The sequence below is a fragment of the Callospermophilus lateralis genome, unplaced genomic scaffold, assembly GCF_048772815.1.
Source record: "Callospermophilus lateralis isolate mCalLat2 unplaced genomic scaffold, mCalLat2.hap1 Scaffold_94, whole genome shotgun sequence".
Classification (NCBI taxonomy): Eukaryota; Metazoa; Chordata; class Mammalia; order Rodentia; family Sciuridae; genus Callospermophilus; species Callospermophilus lateralis.
Genome location: NW_027517559.1, coordinates 4545121 through 4567527, shown reverse-complemented (window position 1 = coordinate 4567527; position 22407 = coordinate 4545121). Strand labels below are relative to the sequence as shown.

The 22407-nt window shown below is 36.0% G+C and overlaps 1 pseudogene; it reads right to left on the bottom strand.

The window, feature by feature from the left end:
* The window catches only part of LOC143641288 (EGF-like repeat and discoidin I-like domain-containing protein 3), a 282744-nt pseudogene extending 264899 nt beyond the window's left edge, over positions 1–17845 (bottom strand).
* Between the last annotated feature and the right edge of the window lie 4562 nt (positions 17846–22407).

Here is a 22407-nt window from a genome sequence, read left to right as displayed (position 1 = left end):
AGAGAAAGTGAGTTTTAACTATAAACATGTTTTAACAGGTTCTGTGAAGTGTTTTTTACTTTAATTTTTTGAATAGCAGATTCAACGGTACACAACAATATTATATGCTTTATTGCACACCACTATTACCCCTCCAACAAAAGAAAGAATGGTGTTTAAATTCCTAGAGTATAACCAAATTGTTCAAGAATTCATCTTTCTATAATTTCCTTTTGTAGGAGTCAGGGAATGGTTGAACTATTTGAATAAGCTCTAAATTTTTAAGTTGTATTTTCCTCATGGTCAGTGTCTTTCTAAAGTTCTCAAATCAAATAAAATGGCTGATTCAAGCCACAATACCAAAGTATGAATTCCTACTACTAAATACTAGAGTGATTGTTTATGCTAATATTTCCCAGTTACCTAAATATGGTTTTATGTAATGCAGTTGCATAGTAAAATGCATGACACCACACTGATATACCCACATAAAAAATCTAAGAAGTCACTGTTTAAATTAGTATGTGCCAATGCCTGGGTTTATTTTTTAAGTTTTGTTTATAGTAATTAACTTCACAATCCCAAAAGATTCCTTCATGTCTCTATTTATCACCAAATCAAAATACTTAATTTATAGTGTATTCCCAATTAACGTTAAATGAGAAAGCTGAAATCTCCAACCCTATGTCAGTATACTACAAAGCTGTTTCAAGTAATAACAATTTAATATTTCAAAAACTGCTCAATTGCAAGGAATGCAGAGCAAAATAAATAACTGCCTCAGAAATAATAAAGAAATATTACTTCTAGTTGATAAATGTCACCTACTAAAGAACAGACAAGTTTATTTTAGCAAAAATTTTGCTTTTATTTTGTTTAATTTTTTTGCAAATTTGACTTCCAAATAAACTTGTTTTTAAAGTAATCACCAGAAAAAGGAAGCTTACTTTCACCACTTTTATTCAACATAGTTTTGCATGTCCTAGCTACAGCTATCAGGCAAGAAAAAGAAATAAAGAGCATCCAAACTGGAAAATATGACAAATTGTCAGTTTTCAGACGACATAATTTTCTACATTGAAAATCCCAAAATTTCCACCTAAAAGTATGAGAACTGATGAATGAGTTTAGCAAACTTGTAGAATACAAAAACAATATACAAAGATCAGCAATATTGCTATGTGCCAGTAATGAACTACTTGAAAAAGATGTCAAGAAAGCAATCCCATTTAAAATAGACGACTAGCTAGGAATAATTTAAACAAGCAAAATATCTCTATAATGAAAATTATATAATATTGATAAGAAAAATGAAAAAGGATATATGCTCATGGATTGGCAGCATCAATATTATTAAAATATCCACAAATACCCATAATTATTTACACTTTCAATGCAATCCCTATCAAAATACCAATGGTATTCTTCAAACAACCAGGAAAATCAAATATCAAGACTTACCTATAAACACAAAGAGTCCAAATAAACAAAGTCATATTAAGCCAAAAGAACAAAACAAAAGCATTACATCACCCAACTTCAAAACATACTAAAAATCTGTGGTAATCAAAACAGTAAGGCATTGGCATCAAAACAGACACAAAGACAAATGGAATAGAATAAAAGGCCTACAAGTAAACTTACACACAGCAACTGATTTTCAACAATTTTGATAAGAAACATGCATTGAAGAAAGGACGGTCTTATCAACACTAAGAAAATTAGATATCTGCAAGCAAAAATGAAACTACATTTCCATTTCTTAGCAGTTAAAAAACCTCAGCTTTAAATGGATTAAGGAATTATATGTAAGAGGCAAAACAATGAAAACACTAGGAAAAAAAAAAACAAGGTAAAAATGCTTCAGGACATAGGAATGAGCAAGGATATTTTTCATCAAGGCACCCAAAGCATAGAATATGAAACTAAATATAGGTAAAAAGAATTATATCCATATTAAAGCAAACCACCAAGAGTACAGAAACAATATACAGAATGGAAGAAAATATTTGCAAAGCATAATCTGTAAAGAAGTTGATATTCAGAATATATAAGGAACTCCAAAACTAAAAAAAATTAAAATTAAAATTAAAAAAATAAAAATTAAAAAAAATGAACGATTGATCTAAATTGACATTTCTCAAAAGAATAGGTACAAATGGTCAACAGGTACATGCAATCATACTCAAAATCACTAATCATCAGGGAAATGCAAGCCAAAGAAAAATGAGATATCACTTCAACCCAGTAAGAATGACTATTATCAGAAAGACTGAAGACAACAAGTGCAGGGGAGAACGTGGAGAAAACGGAACCCTTGCATAATTTTGGTGGGAATATAAATGAGTACAACAATTGTAGAAAAACAACTTAGAGGTTCCTAAAAAAAAAATTTAAAAATAGAACTAACATGTGATCCAGAAATCTCACTACTGGGTATATATCCAGAGGAACTGAAATCAGAATGTTGAAGATATCTGCACTTCCTTGCTCACTGAAGCACTATTCACAAATTGCCAAGAAATGGAAACAGCCAAAACATTTATCAACCAGTGAATTGGATATCTTTATAACAGATTAAAAATGTGGTGCATGTACACCATGGATTAGTACTTAACATAAAAGTTGTGAATAAAAATATACTCTCCATAAAATAAAAAGGCAACCCAAAGAATAACAAAAATTTACTTAACTTATCTCTAATTCCTAGAACTCAGCAACAAAAGACAAACCTGATTTAAAAATGGACAAAGAATAGGCAGTTGTTGTGCCTCAGTGGTGGAGCACTTGCCTAGCATGTGTTTTGATGTGGGTTCTATCCTCAGCACCATATAAAAGTAATAAAAAAGTGAAAATATGAAAAAAATTATGATATTATTTAAAAAATGGAAGAAGAATTTGAACAGAGATTTCTCCATAGAAGAAACACAAACTACCAATAAGTAGAGGGGGGGGAACAGCTTAGCATCACTAATAATCAGGAAAATGCAAATCACAATTAAAATGAGATAATATGTCTTCACACCCATTAAGTGTGAATTGCAATTTGTTCATTTCTCTGTCTTGCTAAAATCAAAACCAAAAAATGAGTGCTGTAGAAGATGTAGAAAAATTAGTAAACTTCTTTACTGTTGGTGGAAATGTAAAATGATAAAGCTGCTCTATGTATAATGCTAAACTTCATTTTTAATTTCCAAAATATTAAAAACAGAATTAGTATAAGGCTCAGAACTCTGAGTATATACCACAGGAATAAGAAATATGGTCTCTGAGAGATACTTACAAAGTCAAGTGTATAGCAGTGTAATTCACAATAGGTAAAATTTGGAAGGAAACCAAAAGTCCAAGAATGTATGAATTGACAAGAAAAACATGGGATATGCATACAATGAAAGTCTGTCCCATCTTAAAATGGTAGTTTTAACAATGCTATAACATGAATGAACCTTGAGGACATAATGCTAAGTAAAGTAAGGTGCCATAAATAGACCAAAACTCTGATTTCACATATATGTAGTACTTAGAGAAGTCAAAACCATAGAGCTAGAATGTGGAAGGATGGCTGCCAGGGGCTTAGGAGAAGGAAAAAAATGGGAAGACATTGTTCAATAGGTATAAAATTTCAGTTCACAAGATGAAAATAGATATGAAGACGGATGGTGGTGATGTAAATACAACATTATGAATATATTCAACACCAAGAAACTATTTACCCAAACAGGGTTAATATAGTAATCCTAAGTTACATATAATTTACCACCATAAGAATTTTTTTAAAATAATCTATTATGATATGACCCATCTTATTATTAAGCATATTGTTTAGAAATATTTATTTAAACAATACAGTTTTATTTATTTAATTACTTAACATACAGATAGCAGATGTCAGCACTATAACTTTTACCCAATGAGTATATACCTATCGGTTAAAAATATTAAAACCTTAAAGCAAAAATAAGGAATTAATTGTCCATCTCCAAATTAAAAAAATAAATAAATAAAATTTTTTAAAAAAGGACTTCCAGAGTTTTTTTCTTGTCACGTTAAAAAAAAAAGGAAGCATTAGATTTCATGGGTTTTACTCTATAATCCTTTTCCTTTACAGACTTTTCCAGAAAGAAATGTCCTTTTAGAATTTTCAGAGTAGGTGTGGAAATCCCAGAATTTCTGGAGTCACAAAGCACATAAGTTGTGTTGGAACCACAGGAGCTTTTAAAGAAGGTAAGAATATAGTTGCCTACAGGGGAATAATCAGCAGTGTGTGGTGACATACAGATGTCATTACACACACAGCTCTAAATAGTGCTTTTTCCAGGGCTTTCCATTCCTGGGCATTCACAGTTCCAGGTGTTGTCTTCTCTCCTCTGCCAAGAACTTCTGTGTTTAGCAGGTGTGAGTTCATGGTGGGCCGGAGGGTGCAGGGAGAAGTCATGGCCAGAGGAAAGTTATTGTTGGTGGAGCTTATGGAGTGATTGTTGGGCACTGGGTCAATTAGCAGATCAAAACACTACCTGCAGCTCTTCCACCTGACAATCTAAAACACCACCAAGTACTTTGATTATGTTGTACATACTTTTTTCGTTGACTCTAGTAATAAAATGACATTTTAAAGCATGTTGTTTATCTTCCACATACAACTATTTTATTCAAATTTGATACTTTAAGATAAAACCTAAATCTTCCTTATGAAATGTTCATAAATGAGATGGCTAGGGAAACATTAGACCATGTTCTTGTAGCCTGCCACTACTAAAGCACATATTACTTTTTAAATATGTGTTTCTAACTATGATCCACAAGTCAATGCATCAGTGCCTCAAATAGATAAGAACTTGTTAAATAAGTAAAGGGATCTATCAAAGGAACATGCTTTTTAACCAGAATGTGTGTGTGTGTGTGTGTGTGTGTGTGTGTGTGCGCGCACACATTTATATATGAACATGGTTGTTTCTCCCTTAAGCATGCATACATAAATTAAGCAAACAAATACTGAGTGCCTACTAGTACCAACGTTTCCAGCTAGATATTCATTATGACACAAATTATTCTTTCTGCCCTTACAAAGCATATGGTCTACTGAACACACAATAGAAAATAAACAAGCAAATTAAAAGTGAATATAACTAAAATTTTTGAAAAATATTCAATTTTTTCTTTTTATGTTTATATTAGTGCATTATAATTCTACATAGTGGTGGGGCTCATTGTGACATATTCATATATGCACATAATATAATTTGTTTCACTACATTCTCCAGTACTTCCCTTTCCCCTCCTCTCTTTCCTGTTTCCATTTCCATTTTGCTACTCTTATAGTTTTCCTTCTATTTTTTATTTTTATTTTTATTGGTGAATTATAATTTTACATAAAAGTGAAAATCACTGATATATATATATATGATAATTTGGCCAATTTTATTCCCCTGTTCTTTCCTTTCCCTTGCTTCCTCCTCCCCCTGATCTTTCTTCCTTCCTCCTCCCCCTGATCTTTCTTTCCTTTCCCTTCCTTCCTCCTCCCCCTGATCTATAGACTTCATTTCTATTTTTCGTGAAATCTTCTCCTTTTTTATTTTAACCTTCTACATTGGACTGTTGACTTTGTGAATATGGCTTATTTCACTTGGCATAATGTTGTCCATGCAGTTCTATCTATTTACCAGCAAATGATATAATTTCTCCTTATGGTTGAGTAGAACTCCACTGTATGTATATACTACATTTTTTCCATCAATTCTTCTGTTGATGAGAACCTAGGCTGTTTCCATATCTTAACTATTGTGAATTGAGCTACATTAACACAGGAATGCATATATCACTATACTATACTGATTTCAGTTCTTTTGGATAAATATTGAGGAGTGGAACAGCTAGGTCACATGGTGGCTACATTTTCAGTTTTTTTGAGGAATCTCTATTCTGATTTCCATAGTGAGTATACTAGCTTTCAGGCCTACTAACAATATATAGGTGCTCATTCTTTTTAAAACAATAGAGTGCTAGAGAATAATAGCAAGGGGTATATGGTTGTGTATACATGTGTGTGTGCACATGTGTGCATGTGTGCACACACTTCTGTTAAAGTGTACATTACTTAGGGAAGACAATCAGAGAGAGATTCTCTGAGGTTTTGCAGTTTAAGCTGAGAAATGAGCTTGGAGGAGAAAAATGGGAACATATGTGAGATAGTTAGAAATAGATACAGAAATAGAAAAAAATCATATAGAAATAGATAAATTACAGTTTCCAGAAGATTATGAATACTTGGAAGACCTCAAGAAAGAATAACTATGAAATAAAAAGTTAATGACGGTATATATGCACATTGCGTTTTTTTATTTAGCAGATATGTACATGACATAAAAATAGCAATAAATAGCATAATGCCATTTGCAGGAAATGAAGATCTATGGTGGGAAAGCATGCATCATATAATAGTAACACCAAATATGCTAAATACAGAATGCCAAAACTTTAAGTAAAATTCGATTGAAGCCAAGTATAAAATAAAATTATGAATAAAAGCATGGCCTACCTATGCATTATTTAGCAAGGAATGACCCAATAAATAAAATTAAAGAAACAAATTAAGACATGTAGTTTCAAAATTAAAACACACACACCCACTTACCCACACATACACATTAATGTATGTAGGAATATTTTAAGGAAGCACATCCCTGGAATTCTCTGTTGAATTTTTGGCAAGCCTGTGGAATAAATATGTAGGCTACTTGGATGGATGCCAAGTGAAACAACTCAAATGATGAAAGGAATGGCTTACAAGGACAGATTAAAGGAAAAAAAATAGATACAACTTCAGCATGTCAAAAACTAAAGAAGAAATATTATGGTTTACAAATATTTAAAACATGTAAATTTGAGGAAAAGAAATCATGTATACAAGGTTACACAGTTATGAGTATATTAAAAAGGAAAAATATATGTCCTTGGCAATGATGTTAATTGTTTTCCAGTAAGAACCATTTGGACAAATGATCCCAAAACAGGCAAGAATTAGGGCCACTCATCTAACATATTAGATGTTCTCAGTCCCCAGTAACTATGCTGACCTCAAAGTACACAGAGGCCCATCTAAATGGGATAAAGTAGGTCAGGGCAGAACTGCAGAAACCTTCCTATCCCCCAGCTGAGCTTTAAATTTAGAAGGGATCCTTCTGTGGATTTGGGGCTTTTCTCTCTAATTGTGCTACAATGAAAATATTCCTGGATTTGGATCTATAAGACCTAGTTTTTAGTGCTGATAATGTATCCTGTTCTTAGTCTGAATCCTCCTCTGTCCGTGGGGATAATACCCCCTTAGGTTGTTATGAAGTTTAAAAGAGCTGCTGTATGAGAACACGCAGTGCATCACTGTAAGTTAAGATTTATCAACCATTATTATGAGTTTGATGTATCACAGGCTGAAGGACAAGGGCTGTGAAAGAGAAGAGTGCCTGGGACAAGGCTGTCAGTCATCGGGCTCTAATGGGACCATTTCTCCTCCAGGTCACTCTTTTGTCCTGCAGCCTTCTGAACTGGATACTGTTTTCTCTCTCTTAATCTCTAGATTTGAAATTGTGATGCTAAGTCCCTGTTCTTCAATGGGTATCATTTCCAGAACATTCTTCCTCCTTCCTCTAAAAAACACACACGTCTAATTTATGTCATATTTCTCTACTCCCCATATGCCTGCTTAAAATAATGACCCCTGATCTCAGTACCCCATCCCCTCAACTCTTCGAGGTTTCTATTCCTAGTTCAGCATTCCTCTCCAACACTTCTCCTGGCATGTTTTGTTTTTTGTTTTGTTTTTGTTGTTATTGTTGTTGGGTGTGGGTGTGAGAGAGAGATTTTAATACACTGATGATTTTCCCAACATCTGGTCATACAGTGTCTTGACTCTTTTGTTGTAATCATTTTACCATCTACCCTCCCTCAGCCATAATTCCTACAGTGATACAGCCCAATTTATATTGCCAAATTTACAATTATAAAGCAACAGCTCCATAATGTCAGACTACCACTTCCTAAAGTACTAAATCCAACCTTTCAGTCCAGCCCCATTAGGACTTCCAGTCTATGGATTCTCTGTCTTTGATAGAACACCAATTATCTTAGTGTCAGGAACAGGAAAAGAATTTTGGAAAGTACCTGAGTTTGGGCTTTAATAAGGCAGAAATAGAGAAGTCATTTGGTCACTGAACAACAACAACAAAAATGGATAAAAATAATGGATAAATCCATACATGGTCAACTACAGAGACTAGGAAGGAGATAAAAAAGAAGTAATGACTGGAAATCAGAGTAGTGACCACAAATGGATTCAGTTGAGAATGAAGGGTAAGGAAAAATAAAAGACAGAAAATCTAGTAAGAGGTGGAAAATCTGAGACATTCAAAGTACTTATATCTGAGTAATTTCATGTGATCAGAAATTCTAATGAATAATACTGCCAGAAGGAAATAGGGGAGGGAATCATTAGTGTTGGGAATTTCCAGGAAATTTATATCAGAACGTTAAAAAGCCAGAAGCATTAAGAATTATGTATAATCACCTCAAATTTTAAGGGAACAAATGACAAAGAAGAAACAAGGTTCTGAAGTCAGAAGTGAAGGATGTCATGAAGGTTAATAATGGGATCCAAGAAGAAAAGGAAGGCTTATATGCCAGTGGTCAGAAAGAAAGTGTTAATGTTAGATAAAGAAGCTCTTTGGAATAATTTTTGAAAAAACAACTAGTATTCCAATCCATCCTCTTCATCTCATGACTTCAAGAATTGAAAAAAAAAGTATAACTTATAATTATGTCAAGCAAAAATCATAGCAAAAAGGAGTAAAAAATGTTTGAAATGAGAACATGTAGATCCAGATTCAGACTCTATGAGCTCTTTAAATTCCAGAGTGTGTGTCTGTTTTGAATCTCAGGTTCCTTATCTGTAAAATCATATTATGAACACCTTCTCTTCTCGTGTTCCCTAAAACAGAGGTGCAAGATACTTCTCAATTTTTTACTATCATTTTATTATTTTAAGGGATATACCCAATGAAACACACTGAGGTCCATTTCAACTCTTAGCTACAAATGCATGGAAGAGGAGATTAATGAGGATGAAGTCATGTAGATGATATGATTTTTATTATTTTGTAAAATATTTAAAGTTATTAGTTTGTTTTTTAAGAAAAACTTCAGTTTTGTTTAAATAGTTTAAATAAACTAGAAAGCATAATATTCTACTTGATGTGGTTTGAGACTATTTGGTTCCTTTGTTTGGTTAATATTTCTTATGAGTTTATATGGAAATAAAATTAAATGAGGATGGAATATAAAGCAAATTAAATACTTTCATTAAGCTAGCAGAAATAAAAACTTTGTTAACCTCTAAAATCACTGTATATTATATTATGTAACTGAAAATTGCAGAGAAACCATGCTCCTACACACCTTACTGAACAGCAATGGAAGAATTTAGAATGGCCAAATCCTAAAATGCCAAAATGCATGATAAAAATCTTGTTAAAAGATTTTAAGAAAAATTTACTTCAAATCACTACCCAAGTGCTCGTCTTCTATCTCCCTCAGTATTCTCACTAGTGATACATTCTGACAGACACACCATGTTTTGCTGAATAAAATCAGCATATTCTTTCATTTGTAAATCTGAAAAAATGCTAAGACACCTTATCAACTTAAATTTTGAATTTCAAATAATTTAAGAATTCAAATGATTTCCCCTTCCAAAATAATTACTAGTTAAATAACGGTTGAATGTGATTTGTATGTTTCACAATATTAATATTTAACAAGGTCTCTCCATTATATACAGGATGTTTCACTACTGGAGACAGTGTCATTTAGTATGTAAAAGGGGAGACTCTGGATTCAAATTTGATTCTAATGCATAAGCTCCTTTGTAGCTCTGAAAGTTATTATCATGAAAATCATTAAACATCTCTGTATCTCCATTTTCTCATTCACTTGTCAATCATAATAGTACCTGTGTAGTAAAATTAGAGATCATAATGAGAACAGTGAAACATACAGTATGTACTTAGTACAAGTTAGACTTATTTGCTGTACTTAAGAAAGCTATCAGAATGAATGTCTCTTGTTAATTTGTCTATCAAGACATTTATGCTGACATGATGTCAGGCTTCAAGTAAAGGGAAGGAAGAAAAGAGAAACAGGATTATGTTTTTAAGTCAAAATTAAAGTTAGGCAGAAGTGTCAGAACTTTGTATCAAAGGAATCTATCATTGAAAAGAAGCTTTTCTTTTAATTGAAGATTCGTGATAAACAAAAAGCGCTCTATATTCTACATTACATATTTATCAATAATCTCGCAGAAGCATTTAGGAGTACTTTCAAAGTAGGTTCATTCTACAACACAGAGAGTAAGAAATGGTTATGTAAGAGAGTGAGAAACAAAGCTTTTAAAGTTTTTGAATCTGCTTTTGACCTATTTTTATGTGTGTGTGTGTGTGTGTGTGTGTGTGTGTGTGTGTGTGTATCACACTGCTGTTTAAAATGTGCAAGTACTTCCTAAGCAACACTCATGTGTGTGAAGGGGGTGGATTGTTCCACTAAGTTCAACATATATTCATTGTATGGATTTTTACTACTGTTGTTTGGTTTTGTTGTTTGTTTTGCCCAGCTCTATATTAAGCCCTGCCTCTGTAAAAAGCAAAAAATATTAAACAAGAACTTGAAATATAAATATCAAAGCCTTATGGATGGTAATTTGGTTTTTGTTTTTATGTATAAAAATTCCAAAATGTTAGGGTTTATAATATGTAAGTTAAACCATAGGAAGAAAAAGATAAATGCACAAGCAAAAAAGTCATGTGCATAAAATTAGAGTACATGTACACTTAGAAAAATGTGATGGGAGAGGGTAACATGGATGTCAGGACAGGCAGAAGAGGTATAGCTGCAGGTGGAAGGTTGTTGTAAATTAGAGGTTCACATTTGTTTGTTTTATTTCAAATAAAAACATTCTCCAATGTGCCCAATTGACTGTTCTGGATTTGTCTGCTGAAGGGTCATGAGCCCAGGTTACCTCAGCTAACCTCTGGTGTCAGTAGACTCTAAATGGTCATCCAGACCTAGGATTTAGAGGATTATTTTGCATTTTCAAAATAAACTACTTTGTCAAATGTCACGCATAAACCCTAAGGAATGCATGGTGGACTAAACCCATTTAAAGATTACCTTCACATCAAGCACAGTATCATCTAACACGAGAGTTGGATTTATGAAATATTATATCATATTAAATTACTTTAAAATAGATGAATCAGTTTGATACAGATTGGTTTTAGAAAAGAGAAAAAGTAAAGCCAAGTAAATCTTCTTTCACCATAGTAACAATCACATTTTAAAGTGCTTTAGTGCTTAAAACACCTTCACCTAGTTTCTTGAACATAAATCTTCCATTCTACTTCATGCACCATAAATCTTCTGTTGAACAAATCTTACAGTTACAATCAATGCAATAATGCATATTAAAAAACCAAAATAGCAGTGTTCTCTTCTAAAATATAACCAAATAATTGCATGATATCTTATATGATTTATGAGGTGTACCTCTTTTCTAGATGCTAAATACTATGTCTCATAACACCTTCATTTCATAACTTAGAGTAAAAGAAATAAAAATGTATGCTGTCTTCACTGGCATGATGGGCCAAGTGGCTAAAAATTAATTTCTCAGATTTCTAACTCTTTCATCATAAACAGGTTTACAAGCTTAAATATTTTTGATAAAATATCTTCTCAATAATATCATTGCCTTGGTATACTGAAACATGATGAACATATAGCATGCAGATAGTGTTTCTCTAGGATGCAAGAGCAATGTTTGTATCAATTACTATACTGTTCTCTCATAGAGGGATACTTTGAAGTCTGTACAACCTCCACCACACACACCCGAAATGTCCCCAGTTTCTTACACTGAAAAGTATTACTGTCCTCTTCATCAAACAGCTGGCATGTTTTATTGTTCCAAATAAGTCTGACCTATTGTATCATATACCTTTAATTTCCTGGATACAGTTTAAAGACAATGCAAAACCGTGAAAGCCAAGATAAATAGACTATTCTACAATGAATAATCAAAAGCCTAAATGTGACATCTATTTTAGGTGGTCAGGAGTTTTTGATACTTTCTTCTAGATTCTAGATTCCCATCCATGTGTTATATGAATAAAGTTGTGAGGCAAGTGATTTCTACACTGAAGGGTGAAGATAAATTACTACCCATTTGATAACTTTAGTGAGGGCAATTTGATAAAATCAAGGTGGAAAACTTAGAGTTGTTCCTTAGTTCCAATTCCATTTTATTTTCATTTATAAATCTTTGAATTTAGTAGGTGGGCTTTAAATGATAATCTTCATTTTTTTCTACCAAAAAGAAAAAAGTGCAGATTTGACAATGTTTTGTAGATTTTCAAGTTTTGAATAATGACAACAGAATACCATACAGTTTTATAGTGAATGTGCTCTAGTTGCTATCTAGCAAGAAAATGGAAGAAGGAAAAAGAGAGAGGGGTTTTGTTTTTGTTTTTAAATTCAGGAAGACTTTTAACACAGACAGGATGCCACTGGAAACAGGTCATTTATACATCAGTGACTATGTTATAACCAGAGCTGTATGCATTGCCTCATGCCTGTAATACCAGGGGTTTAAGAGGCTGAGACAGATGGATCACAAGTTCAAAGCCAGCCTCAGCAACTGGGTGAGGTTCTAAGGAACTTAGCAAGACTCTCCCTCGAAATAATAAATAAATAAATAAGCAATAAATGGCTGGGGATATGGCTCAGTGGTTAAGTGCCCCTGTGTCTAGTCCCTGGTCAAAGAAAAAAAAACTGCTAGCAAGATTGTAAATGTAAATATACCACTAAGGGTTATATCAGCAGATATGGATGTGAGAAGTAATGTTGATAAGAGTCAATTTAAAAAAACGACTTCAAGTCACTGAAAGAGTCTGGTACACAATATGCACATATATAATCTATATTTAGCATATATGGATTAATAACTGCCTAAAATTGATAATAACAAAGATTTATTTCTCACATCACATTTAGTCTCTTTTGGTAACGTGACTTATGTTATTCCGATACTTGTCCTTTCCAGGAAATACACTTTACCATCACAACAGAAAAGAACAAATATAAGCACTCATCTCTTTGCATTGAGGGACATCAGAAATATAGGGGAACCTTAAGCGTAGGTATGGAGAGTAAGGTTAGAAAATATGCTAGAAATTTAAGTCATAATTTTTTTTTTTTTTTTTTACCAAATACCTGATAGACTTATGTGTTCATCCTTGGACTACAGTCAGGAAACATCTGAAAACAATGGTTCAAACCTAAGGGTGAATTTGGTAGTCTGTGGCACAGAAATTCTTTTTCAACTTAAAATTCTATGGTACAGGCACTAGCTCCTTACAAGAGCCTTCCTCTCCTTCTCTAGGACAACTGAAAACTCATACATCAGTTTCATAGAAGGTCATTTTATGGGAATTTGTAAATTAGCACTTACTCTCTACTTCTTTTTAGTTTTTATTTTTTCCATCTTTCTTTAAAAGATCTCTATTGAATATCCTGACACCTGCTGGTGAGGGCATGGTTAATTCCAGTATTGTTCCCTTCAACAACTCTCTAAAAGCAAAGATTTAAAGAATTTTATAGGTGTTTTTAGTGTCAGTTAAGCCCTAATTTATTCAGTTTAAGTAATATTAGTCTTACAAAGAAAGCCATGAGAAATATTTTAATAGTTGCTCTACTTTATTTGTGCAGCCACATGACTTTGTCCATAAATGCATATTTTCTTTGACTAACACAAAAATATTATAATCATCACATGGATTATGATAAAAGAACAAAAACAAGAACAAATGTGCTAAGCATCTTCTTTTAAACACAAATAAGAATTTAATAATAGGAATGGCTTGGCTTTGGTTTTCTACCTTTTTTTTTTTCATACTAATGCCAGTTTTCAAACTACTTAGCAAATAAAAAGAGTAAACTGATTAGCTGTGATAGAAGCCATACTAATTAAATATTTGTAAAATTTGCTATTTTTTACTCAGTACCTTCTCATTATGATTTACTTCTGGCTTGAACTGAGTTCTGAAGCCTGCACTTTTTTTTTTTTTTTTGGCAAGGATTCAATAAAACTGCTACATCATAAATCATACTCAAAGCCCCTGCACCTGTGAGTATGCAGCAAACAACAAATATGTGAATTACTTTCTTAGGCTTTAAGGAAACTCAAATGAGAGAGTTTCTAAAAAAATAAACACTAATACGCTCCATAGCATTATTTAAAACTCTTCAAAGGATGAAACACCTAAGAATAAATAATCTAATTAAAATATTGATCTTAAAATCAAGGAATTTAAGAGTTGAGTACAATATAGCTGTTAAAAACTATGAAATATATTTTGTAATGGTATTGAGTAATCATGCTATTTTATTTTAGTTATGTAAATTTATTCCTTTATGTTGCTGTAATTTTGTAAGAAGAAAAAAATCACATGTATTCAGAAAGAAAAGCAATCTTTCTTAAAATATTTATTTAAAGCATTTTAGATCTGAATACATGATTTATGTGAACATTTACCTGAAGATATTTGCTAAAAAATACAAAAGAGTTTTAATTTAAGGAAATGTTCAGAAGTGCAATACATTTGCATCTTTGGGGAAATCTTTGCAACTTTAAGACCATATAAGGAAGAACAGACCACTTCAATGTTTTCACCATCATATCCAAAGTCATATAATCTTAAAACAAAATATATTTTAATTCTAAGAAAACATTAGAGAAATAATCAGAAAAACTTTTTCAGGACGGAAGGAAAAACTTATTGTACCATGACAATGTAAGGCATAGCCAGATTTTGCATCTGTGACAATCTACCACAGCAGTATACTTCATTTTCAGATTATTCTTAATTTAACATTTCAAAATTATCTTTAAATATTTCAGCTTGAGTCTGAAATTAGTATTTATTTTTAAAGTATAAAGTTAGTGGTCATGCTAATTAGGAAATGAAGGCAGGAATGTGTAATAATAACAGAAACCTGTTATTTCAGCATAAATATTGATAATACTATATAAATATATAGTATTATATGGAGTAAGACTGTTAAGTTATTAATTTATCCTTATGTAGAATTAACTAAAAATCACCATTAATTAAAAACAAAAATGCAATGTCAATGATTCATAGTATTTAGGACATGTCTAGACATTTTTAGATAGTGCCATTTGCTTAAAGACTTCAGGCACAAAACTGCATGCAGGCAGTGAGGGACAGATTGCATAAGATGTCACGTGATTGCTGCAACTGTATGCATGTTATTGAATTTTTTAAAGCAAACCCATAATGATGAATAATTTAGGAGTTAATAGAATATTCAATCTGACTGATCCATTGGTTTAATTTTAAAATAAAGACAACTAATAAAAGGAGTTGCATACCCTTATCATATCCCATGCATTAATGCACAGCCCACACAGAGGGAAACACCAATTCCTATAAAGCATTAAATACATTAGATATATGGTATGGTGTGTGGCAAGAGGAACAGTCTCAGTGTAAGCACTGTTTTCAATAAGTTTGCCCAAAGTTTAATTGTGTAGAGCTTTCAGACAAGCTGTACTCTGCCTTCTGCAGAGCTGAGAGAGAGGGAAAACAGAGAGAGAGGATGAGTTTTTACAGAAAGAGCTGGAATAAAATGGCCAGTTCTTTCCTAAAGCCCTCTTTTCCTCTGCCCCGCAGACAGGCTGAAAAAATAAATCTGAAGAATATGGAGTATAAAGCCACCCCAGAACTTTCTATAAGAGAACCAAAATGGAAAGCCTAGCTTGACTGATAGAGTAAGTTGTGCCCTCAGCGTGGGTATCTTTAGCAGACAGAGTTCCCAGCAGCCAGATTTACCATGCCCCAGGGCTTCTGTCACCAGACCTGGAGAAACAAGAGTGGCCAAACATGCTATATGCACTTTCTCCTCTTCTGTCCCCGCTGCTATCCACTTTGGAGCGGGAACAGAAGGTGGAGGCACTAGTTGGGTATAGATGCATGTGAGTGGGTGAATGTGTTCGTGTTTGGGTAGGAACAGAGGCGGGGAAGGAAGGAGGAGAGGGGAGTGCCTGCAGTTCTTCCCTTTCCCTTCTTGCTAAGGATCAAAGTGCAAAAGGAATCCAGAGGGGAAATAAAGGAAAAATAAAGGCAATGAGGGCACTTATCTTTTTCTTAATGCTGGGGAATCATCCGAGCACCTATGAAACCATTTCCATTCTTTAACCTTCAGTGGAGCGGATGTCGCTGCCTGATAACTAGAAGGACACTTTGGTAAACACAGTCTAGGCATACACCTACATACACGCCCGCGGGCTGGGAAAAATAGCCACATTCTGGGGGAGGGAAGGAGACCAAAGCAAAGCGCGGCCATGGATCTCTACTATTGGGGATGAGAGGGCATCTGGCCAGCAACATTCGACTTCTTAGGCAAAACAGTCAGTCACTCAGGAGTCCATCCTCTGAAACAGATAGATGAGTGCATGGATGGATGGTGTAGAATATTCATGCAGTGTCTAATCTTAAATGAATTCCAGTCAGCGCATTTTTAAATCCAACTACATTTTTTTTTTTTTTTTTTAGAAGCACAGCGTTTTGAGACCCTATTGTGTACTCGGCTGGCTCTCCACTTGAAGCTGTCTGCAGAGGATTCTATTACCCGCAGATCCCTTTGAAGGGGCTTCCCTTATCCGTGAGCACAGGAGGGGCATAGATCCCCAATACAGCCCTTAGAGTCTCTGCCGCTGCACCAAGCGCCTTCCTGACGCCTACACAGCCCCTGCCAGCGGCGAGACCTAGGTCTGGATCAAGATTTGCATTGACCAGCCACCACTCTATGAGGACCTGAAAGTCACCTAAACATCTCCATAGGAGACTCCTCGAAGTCTTGAATATTTTTTAAAGGCTGTTTTGTTTTCCTTCTTTTTCTTTTTTTCCATGCAAGTCATGGAAAGAGCGACCAGACCAGCTCTTGCAACTTTTCTGCTCCTGGGCTGGGGGCGCGAAAGTTGACTCCCACCGCAGGATTCTATTACCCAGAGTTACGCTCCTACCTAGAGGTAGTACAGAGCAAAGCTCCAGGCCCCTGGGGTTAGAAGACGGGCGGGTTGTTGTAATCAATGCCATGCGTCAGGAAAGGGTCGGTGAGAGAAAGCCCGTGACCTACCAGACCCCTCTCCACCTCACCCGCGGCCAAAACTCCCAGTGCCGGTTCTGGGTTAACAAATGGCTCAGCCTGGGCCCTGTGCCAGAGCACTGCACGCCAAGGACCGACAGCCCTGCGGTTCTCTAGCCTCTTCCCGCATCAACTAGACGACACCCTGGCGCCCTTGTCTCCCTGGCTTCGGCCCCTACGAAAGCCCCGCCCGGCTTCCACAGCCAGAATCAGGGGCACTTGCTAGTGAAGGATCCCTCGGCGAACCAGTAGCAGGATCGCTGGTGCCGGGGAACGCTGTCATCTTCCCACCACCTTTCCCCCTCCGTCTTCCTCTTTCCTAGATCGCACCTTTCTTCCTATTCAGCCCGGAACACTCTGCTCGGACTTTGCTAGCACTTTTCCAGGGCACCCAGGGCGCGCCGCCTCTTCCGCGCCGCCCGCGGCCCTCGCCACCGGTGGCACGCACCGAGCCCGAGGGCCCCTGCGGAGCATTTCTCTGGGGATTCCCCTCCCGTCCCGCATCCAGCGATCCGGGCCCCGCCGCCTCACCTTTGCCGAACTGGGGGACACCGAGGCTGAGCCCAACCAAGAGCCAGGTGAAAACCGAGCGCTTCATGATCCGGTCTTCCGGACGTGACCCTGGCTGGTCAGGGGTGGTCTCGGAGAGCAGTGAAGCCGAGGTGGCACCGCAGGTCAGCAGTAGACTCCGCCCCTGTTAGAGAATTCAAGAAGATGTCTTCTTCCCGCAGCGCTTTCTTAAACAAATTCTTGGAGAGGGCGAGAAAGAGTGGTGGCCACCAAGAGGAACGTTTCCTCCCCCTTTTTCCTGCGCTCAGGCCGCGGAGGTGGGTGAGCTCCCTGGAAGCGCTGGCGGGCTCTGCCCTCTGCTGCGGGTGGGTCCTGGCCGAGGTTCAGCGGGCGGGGCGCGGACTCCCGTGGTGGCTCCGGGTCTCCAGCGTGGGCGGGCGGACCCGCGGGCTGTGGAGAGGACTGTGCGCTAAGCTCGCGCTGTTAACGCCGCTGCGGCTGCGGGGCTTCTGACTTGGAGAACAATGAAGCCTGAGCTGGAGGGGAGCGAGCCGGCGGCCGGGAGCGCAGTGTGTACAAACAGAGGCGGCGTGCGTGTGAGCCTGAGCCTGGCAGGCGCGCTCCCTGCTCCCTTGGCGCCTGCCCCCCTCCCCGCCCTCTCTCTTATTCCCTACCGCGTTCTCCCCTACGTCTCTCTTTTTTTCCTTCTCTCCCCCTCCCCCTCTGAGGTGGCTCCTTCTGCTGGAAGAGAAAAGGGAGACAGCCGCAGCCACACCCTGGCACCTGCCACCACCTCCGAAGTTCCTACATCATTGCCTGTACCTTTTTCGCACAGCTGGGTACTGAGGGGTTAAGGGGAGCATCTTTGGTGTCTGAAAGTCTCTTGGTTTCTAGCATTGGCTTTATAATTAACCACGTAAAGGATTCCCCTGAACTTCCTTTCTCAGTATAGCCCGGGAAAATAAGTAGCTGTTGGGGCACAAAGCTTCGTGAGAGACCCAACCCTGCAAAGTGAATTGTCCTGGCCCGGATTTCTCAGGAAGTGCAACTTAGTCAGCAGCCTGACGCTAATCAGCTAAGACTGGGCTGCTCCACTGTACCGACTGCATTTCAGTTACTCTAGGGCTGAGGAGAAAGGGTTGTGGACTCATAAACGGATGAAAGCAAATAGGAGGCATACATTCCATGCATCTAGTTAAGCAGGACTTCTGTTTTAGATGAGAAATAGTGGGACAAATTTGGGGTCCATGCAAGAAAATAGAATGCAATGACAGAATCTTGAAACATCACTCAGGTGGGTTTAAATTTCACTGCTACCCACCAAAACCAAAATAAATGGACTAGTTTTTGCAGTGAAACTGATTGAACCAAAAATACAGCCCCTGGCTTACAATTGTGCCTTCTCTGTTTTCGGTTAGAATGATTGCTTACTGTACATGGATTCAATTCCAGCAGTTGCAGGTAACAAAATGAAACAGCTCTTTTTGGGTTGGGCTTTCTCTCTCTCTCTCTCTCTCTCTCTCTCTCTCTCTCTCCCCCTCCCTTCCTCCCTCCCTCTCCCTCCCTCCCTCCCTCTCCCTCCCTCCCTCTCTCTCTCTCTTTTTTCTTCCTGGAGAGGGAGTGAGGGAAAGAAAGAGAGAGAAAGGGGGGGGGGGTCGGGGGCGGAGCACAGAAACACAGATATTGAAGGAAATATTCTCCTTGGCAAGAAGTGGAAAGAAAATTTTACCAAGATAAAGATAACTGAAGGCAATTAGCCAGGCAACCATCTTCATTTATTTTCTTGAGCTCTTCAAACTTAAACTTCTGCCTTCCTTTTGGAATTTGAAGTGAGATCATCAATTCAAGGGGGATGGAAATGGATGGAAAAGTAATACCAAATAATTGCTAGGGAGAAGTAGAGACATTGTATCACAGGCAAACAACTAAAAACAATGAAAATTAAAAGAAAACCCCTTTCCGAACAAGGTTTGTCAAAATCTCATGAGGGATAGGAGGGTCAAAACAGATTTTTAAAAAGTCATTTATTTACTGTCTGTTGTTATGCTTAAGTTCACAGATGTTAGAATGAGGCAGTATTGTCCAGAGTTGTAGCAAAATACTTTCAAACAATCAACTTTTGACTTTTTGGCACAACATTTTTGCTTAGATAAGTAAATATACTTCCTGTCATCATGTGGCATGTACATCATAAAGTATTTCTTTATTTTTGAAATGAGATGTCTAATATTAGTTTAAGGCATTATTTCTTAAGGGTAGTACTGAATCCTGAAAATGTAAAATTAGAAACCAGTCTCTATGTGATGAGATATTCTGGATGAGAATGAGTTAAGAGGCTTTTTTAGTTTCCTGTTTTGTTCCTTATTTCCACTTTTAAGTTAATATATTACCTTAATAAGCATGTTAGGAAGCTAAATAATTTTTGGCAACTGTATACATTACTACACATTTATCTTTCTTTTAATTTAAAGAAGGGGTTTTTAAAACTCCAGTGGGCATAAACTACATTAAAATGCATATTCTGTACCCAAATAACTGTAGTCATGACAATAAATGCCATTCTTTATTACCTGGTACACAATATGTGAAAGGTGTTGCCAGTTTAATACCTCTCCTACTTAAGTCTCATTTTCAATTAAACAATAATAATATATGGTCTTATACTCAGGCAGCATATGCAGTTATCCCCTTTTTACCCACTTATTGATAATGACCATCTATCATTTAGTCTTTCATTTTGAAAATTTCAGGCAATTTCTGTAACTTACATTTATCCCATTCATTTCACTTTTACTGAGCTCATGTATAGCCCATTCAAATGTTAAACATAAAAAATATTAAAAGGCCACAATATTGAATTATAAAAGAAAGAAAAAAGAAAAGATTTTTAAAAATCTATTATGATTCTGTTACCTCACATAAAGTGCTAAGGGACCTTACTAATCACACATGATTGAGCCTACAGTTTTATAGTTTCTCCAAATTTGTGCCTAAATTGTTAAAAATGAATCTATGCATCATTTGACAGTACTTCCCAAATTGTTTTCTGCAGGCCTCCTTTTCCCAAAAAATGTTAATAGGTATCTGGAAAACAACCATGTTCCATGGTCAAATAATTTTGGGCAACATTGCACCTTAAAGCAGCTTCTGGGACGTTCATGGAGCATCTTAGCAATATTAAATACTCTAAAGGTTATGTAGTTTAAAAATGTCCAAGAGTACTTAATTCCACATTTTGGAAACATCTCTCTTTGTTATTATGACAAACTTTTTCTCAAAATATCTGTTAACACTTTGTAGCTTAAGTGCTATAGGGAAAATAAAGTGAAAACACTTCCTTAAAGCAGAGTTAAGTAATAGAAAAATAAAAAAAGAACCTGAAGAAGTTTACTGGATTTTGATATGAAATGAATGTTTTCATTTCTCCCAAATTCATATATTTAACCCTAAATCCACAATGTGAAGATATCTGAAGGTGGAGTTTTAAGGATGCAATTATGTCAGAGGAGTGAAGTCCTTAAGAATGGGATTACTGTCCTTTTAAGAAAAGGCTCCAGAGAGATGACCTCCCCCTGTTCTCTCCCTTCTGAGGACACAACAATAAGAAAAGACAGACATCTATGAAACAGGAAGCAACCACTCACCAGATATTGAATCTGCCAGTATCCTGATTTTGGATTGCCCCATCTCCAGAATAGTTGAAAATATATGTTGTTCAAGACACCCATTCTATTATAACCTCTTGTAGCAGCCTAAACTGACTAAGATAGTTTCTTTTTTTTTTAATACAAACTTTTTTCTTTTTTTTTTTTTTAAAAAAACACACATTATTTTATTTATTTATTTATTTTTTTATTTGGTGCTGAGGATCAAACCCAGTGCCTCACAGGTGCTAGGCAATCACTACCATTGAGCCACAACCCTAGCCCGCTGAAGCAATTTTTTATGAATTAATATTATTGACTGGGAATTTAGATTCTGAAGCATACCTGGATTCAGGTATACCTTGAATTTAGGACATAATTAAATTGGAAGAGTGTCTATCTCTATAATTCCCTTATCTCAATTAAATCAATTAATTGCCACTTCTCAGTATTATCCTCTGTAAAATGAAGTTAATAATAGTACAAAACTCATAGTGGTAAGTTTTTGTGGTACACAAAAGTTCCTAGCCCATGCAGTAATGATGCAGTAATGATGATGGATGATGATGATGATAATGAAACGTAGTCAGACACAGAATTCCAAAAGAATTTTCCTCAATAGCTGACCATCTTCACTTCACATATTCTACCCAGCCCTTGGATTATCTAGACATTTTGAAACTCATCTTTCAGTTTGTCACACACACACACACACACACACAAAAAAAAAAAAAAAAACACTAAATCCAGTATTTCACATTATCTCTGTCATTATTGACATATGGTTTAGATATGAGGTGTCCCACAAAAGCTCACTTATGAGACAGTACAAAAAAGTCTAGAGGTGAAATGACTGGATTATGAGAGTTTTAACCTAACTAGTGCATTAATTCCCTGGTAGAGATTGACTGGATGGTGACTGTAGGCAGGAAGAGTGTGGCTGAAGGAGGTAGTCACTGGTAGTGGACCTGTGAGTCTATATGTTGTTTCTGGTGAGCAAGAGCTC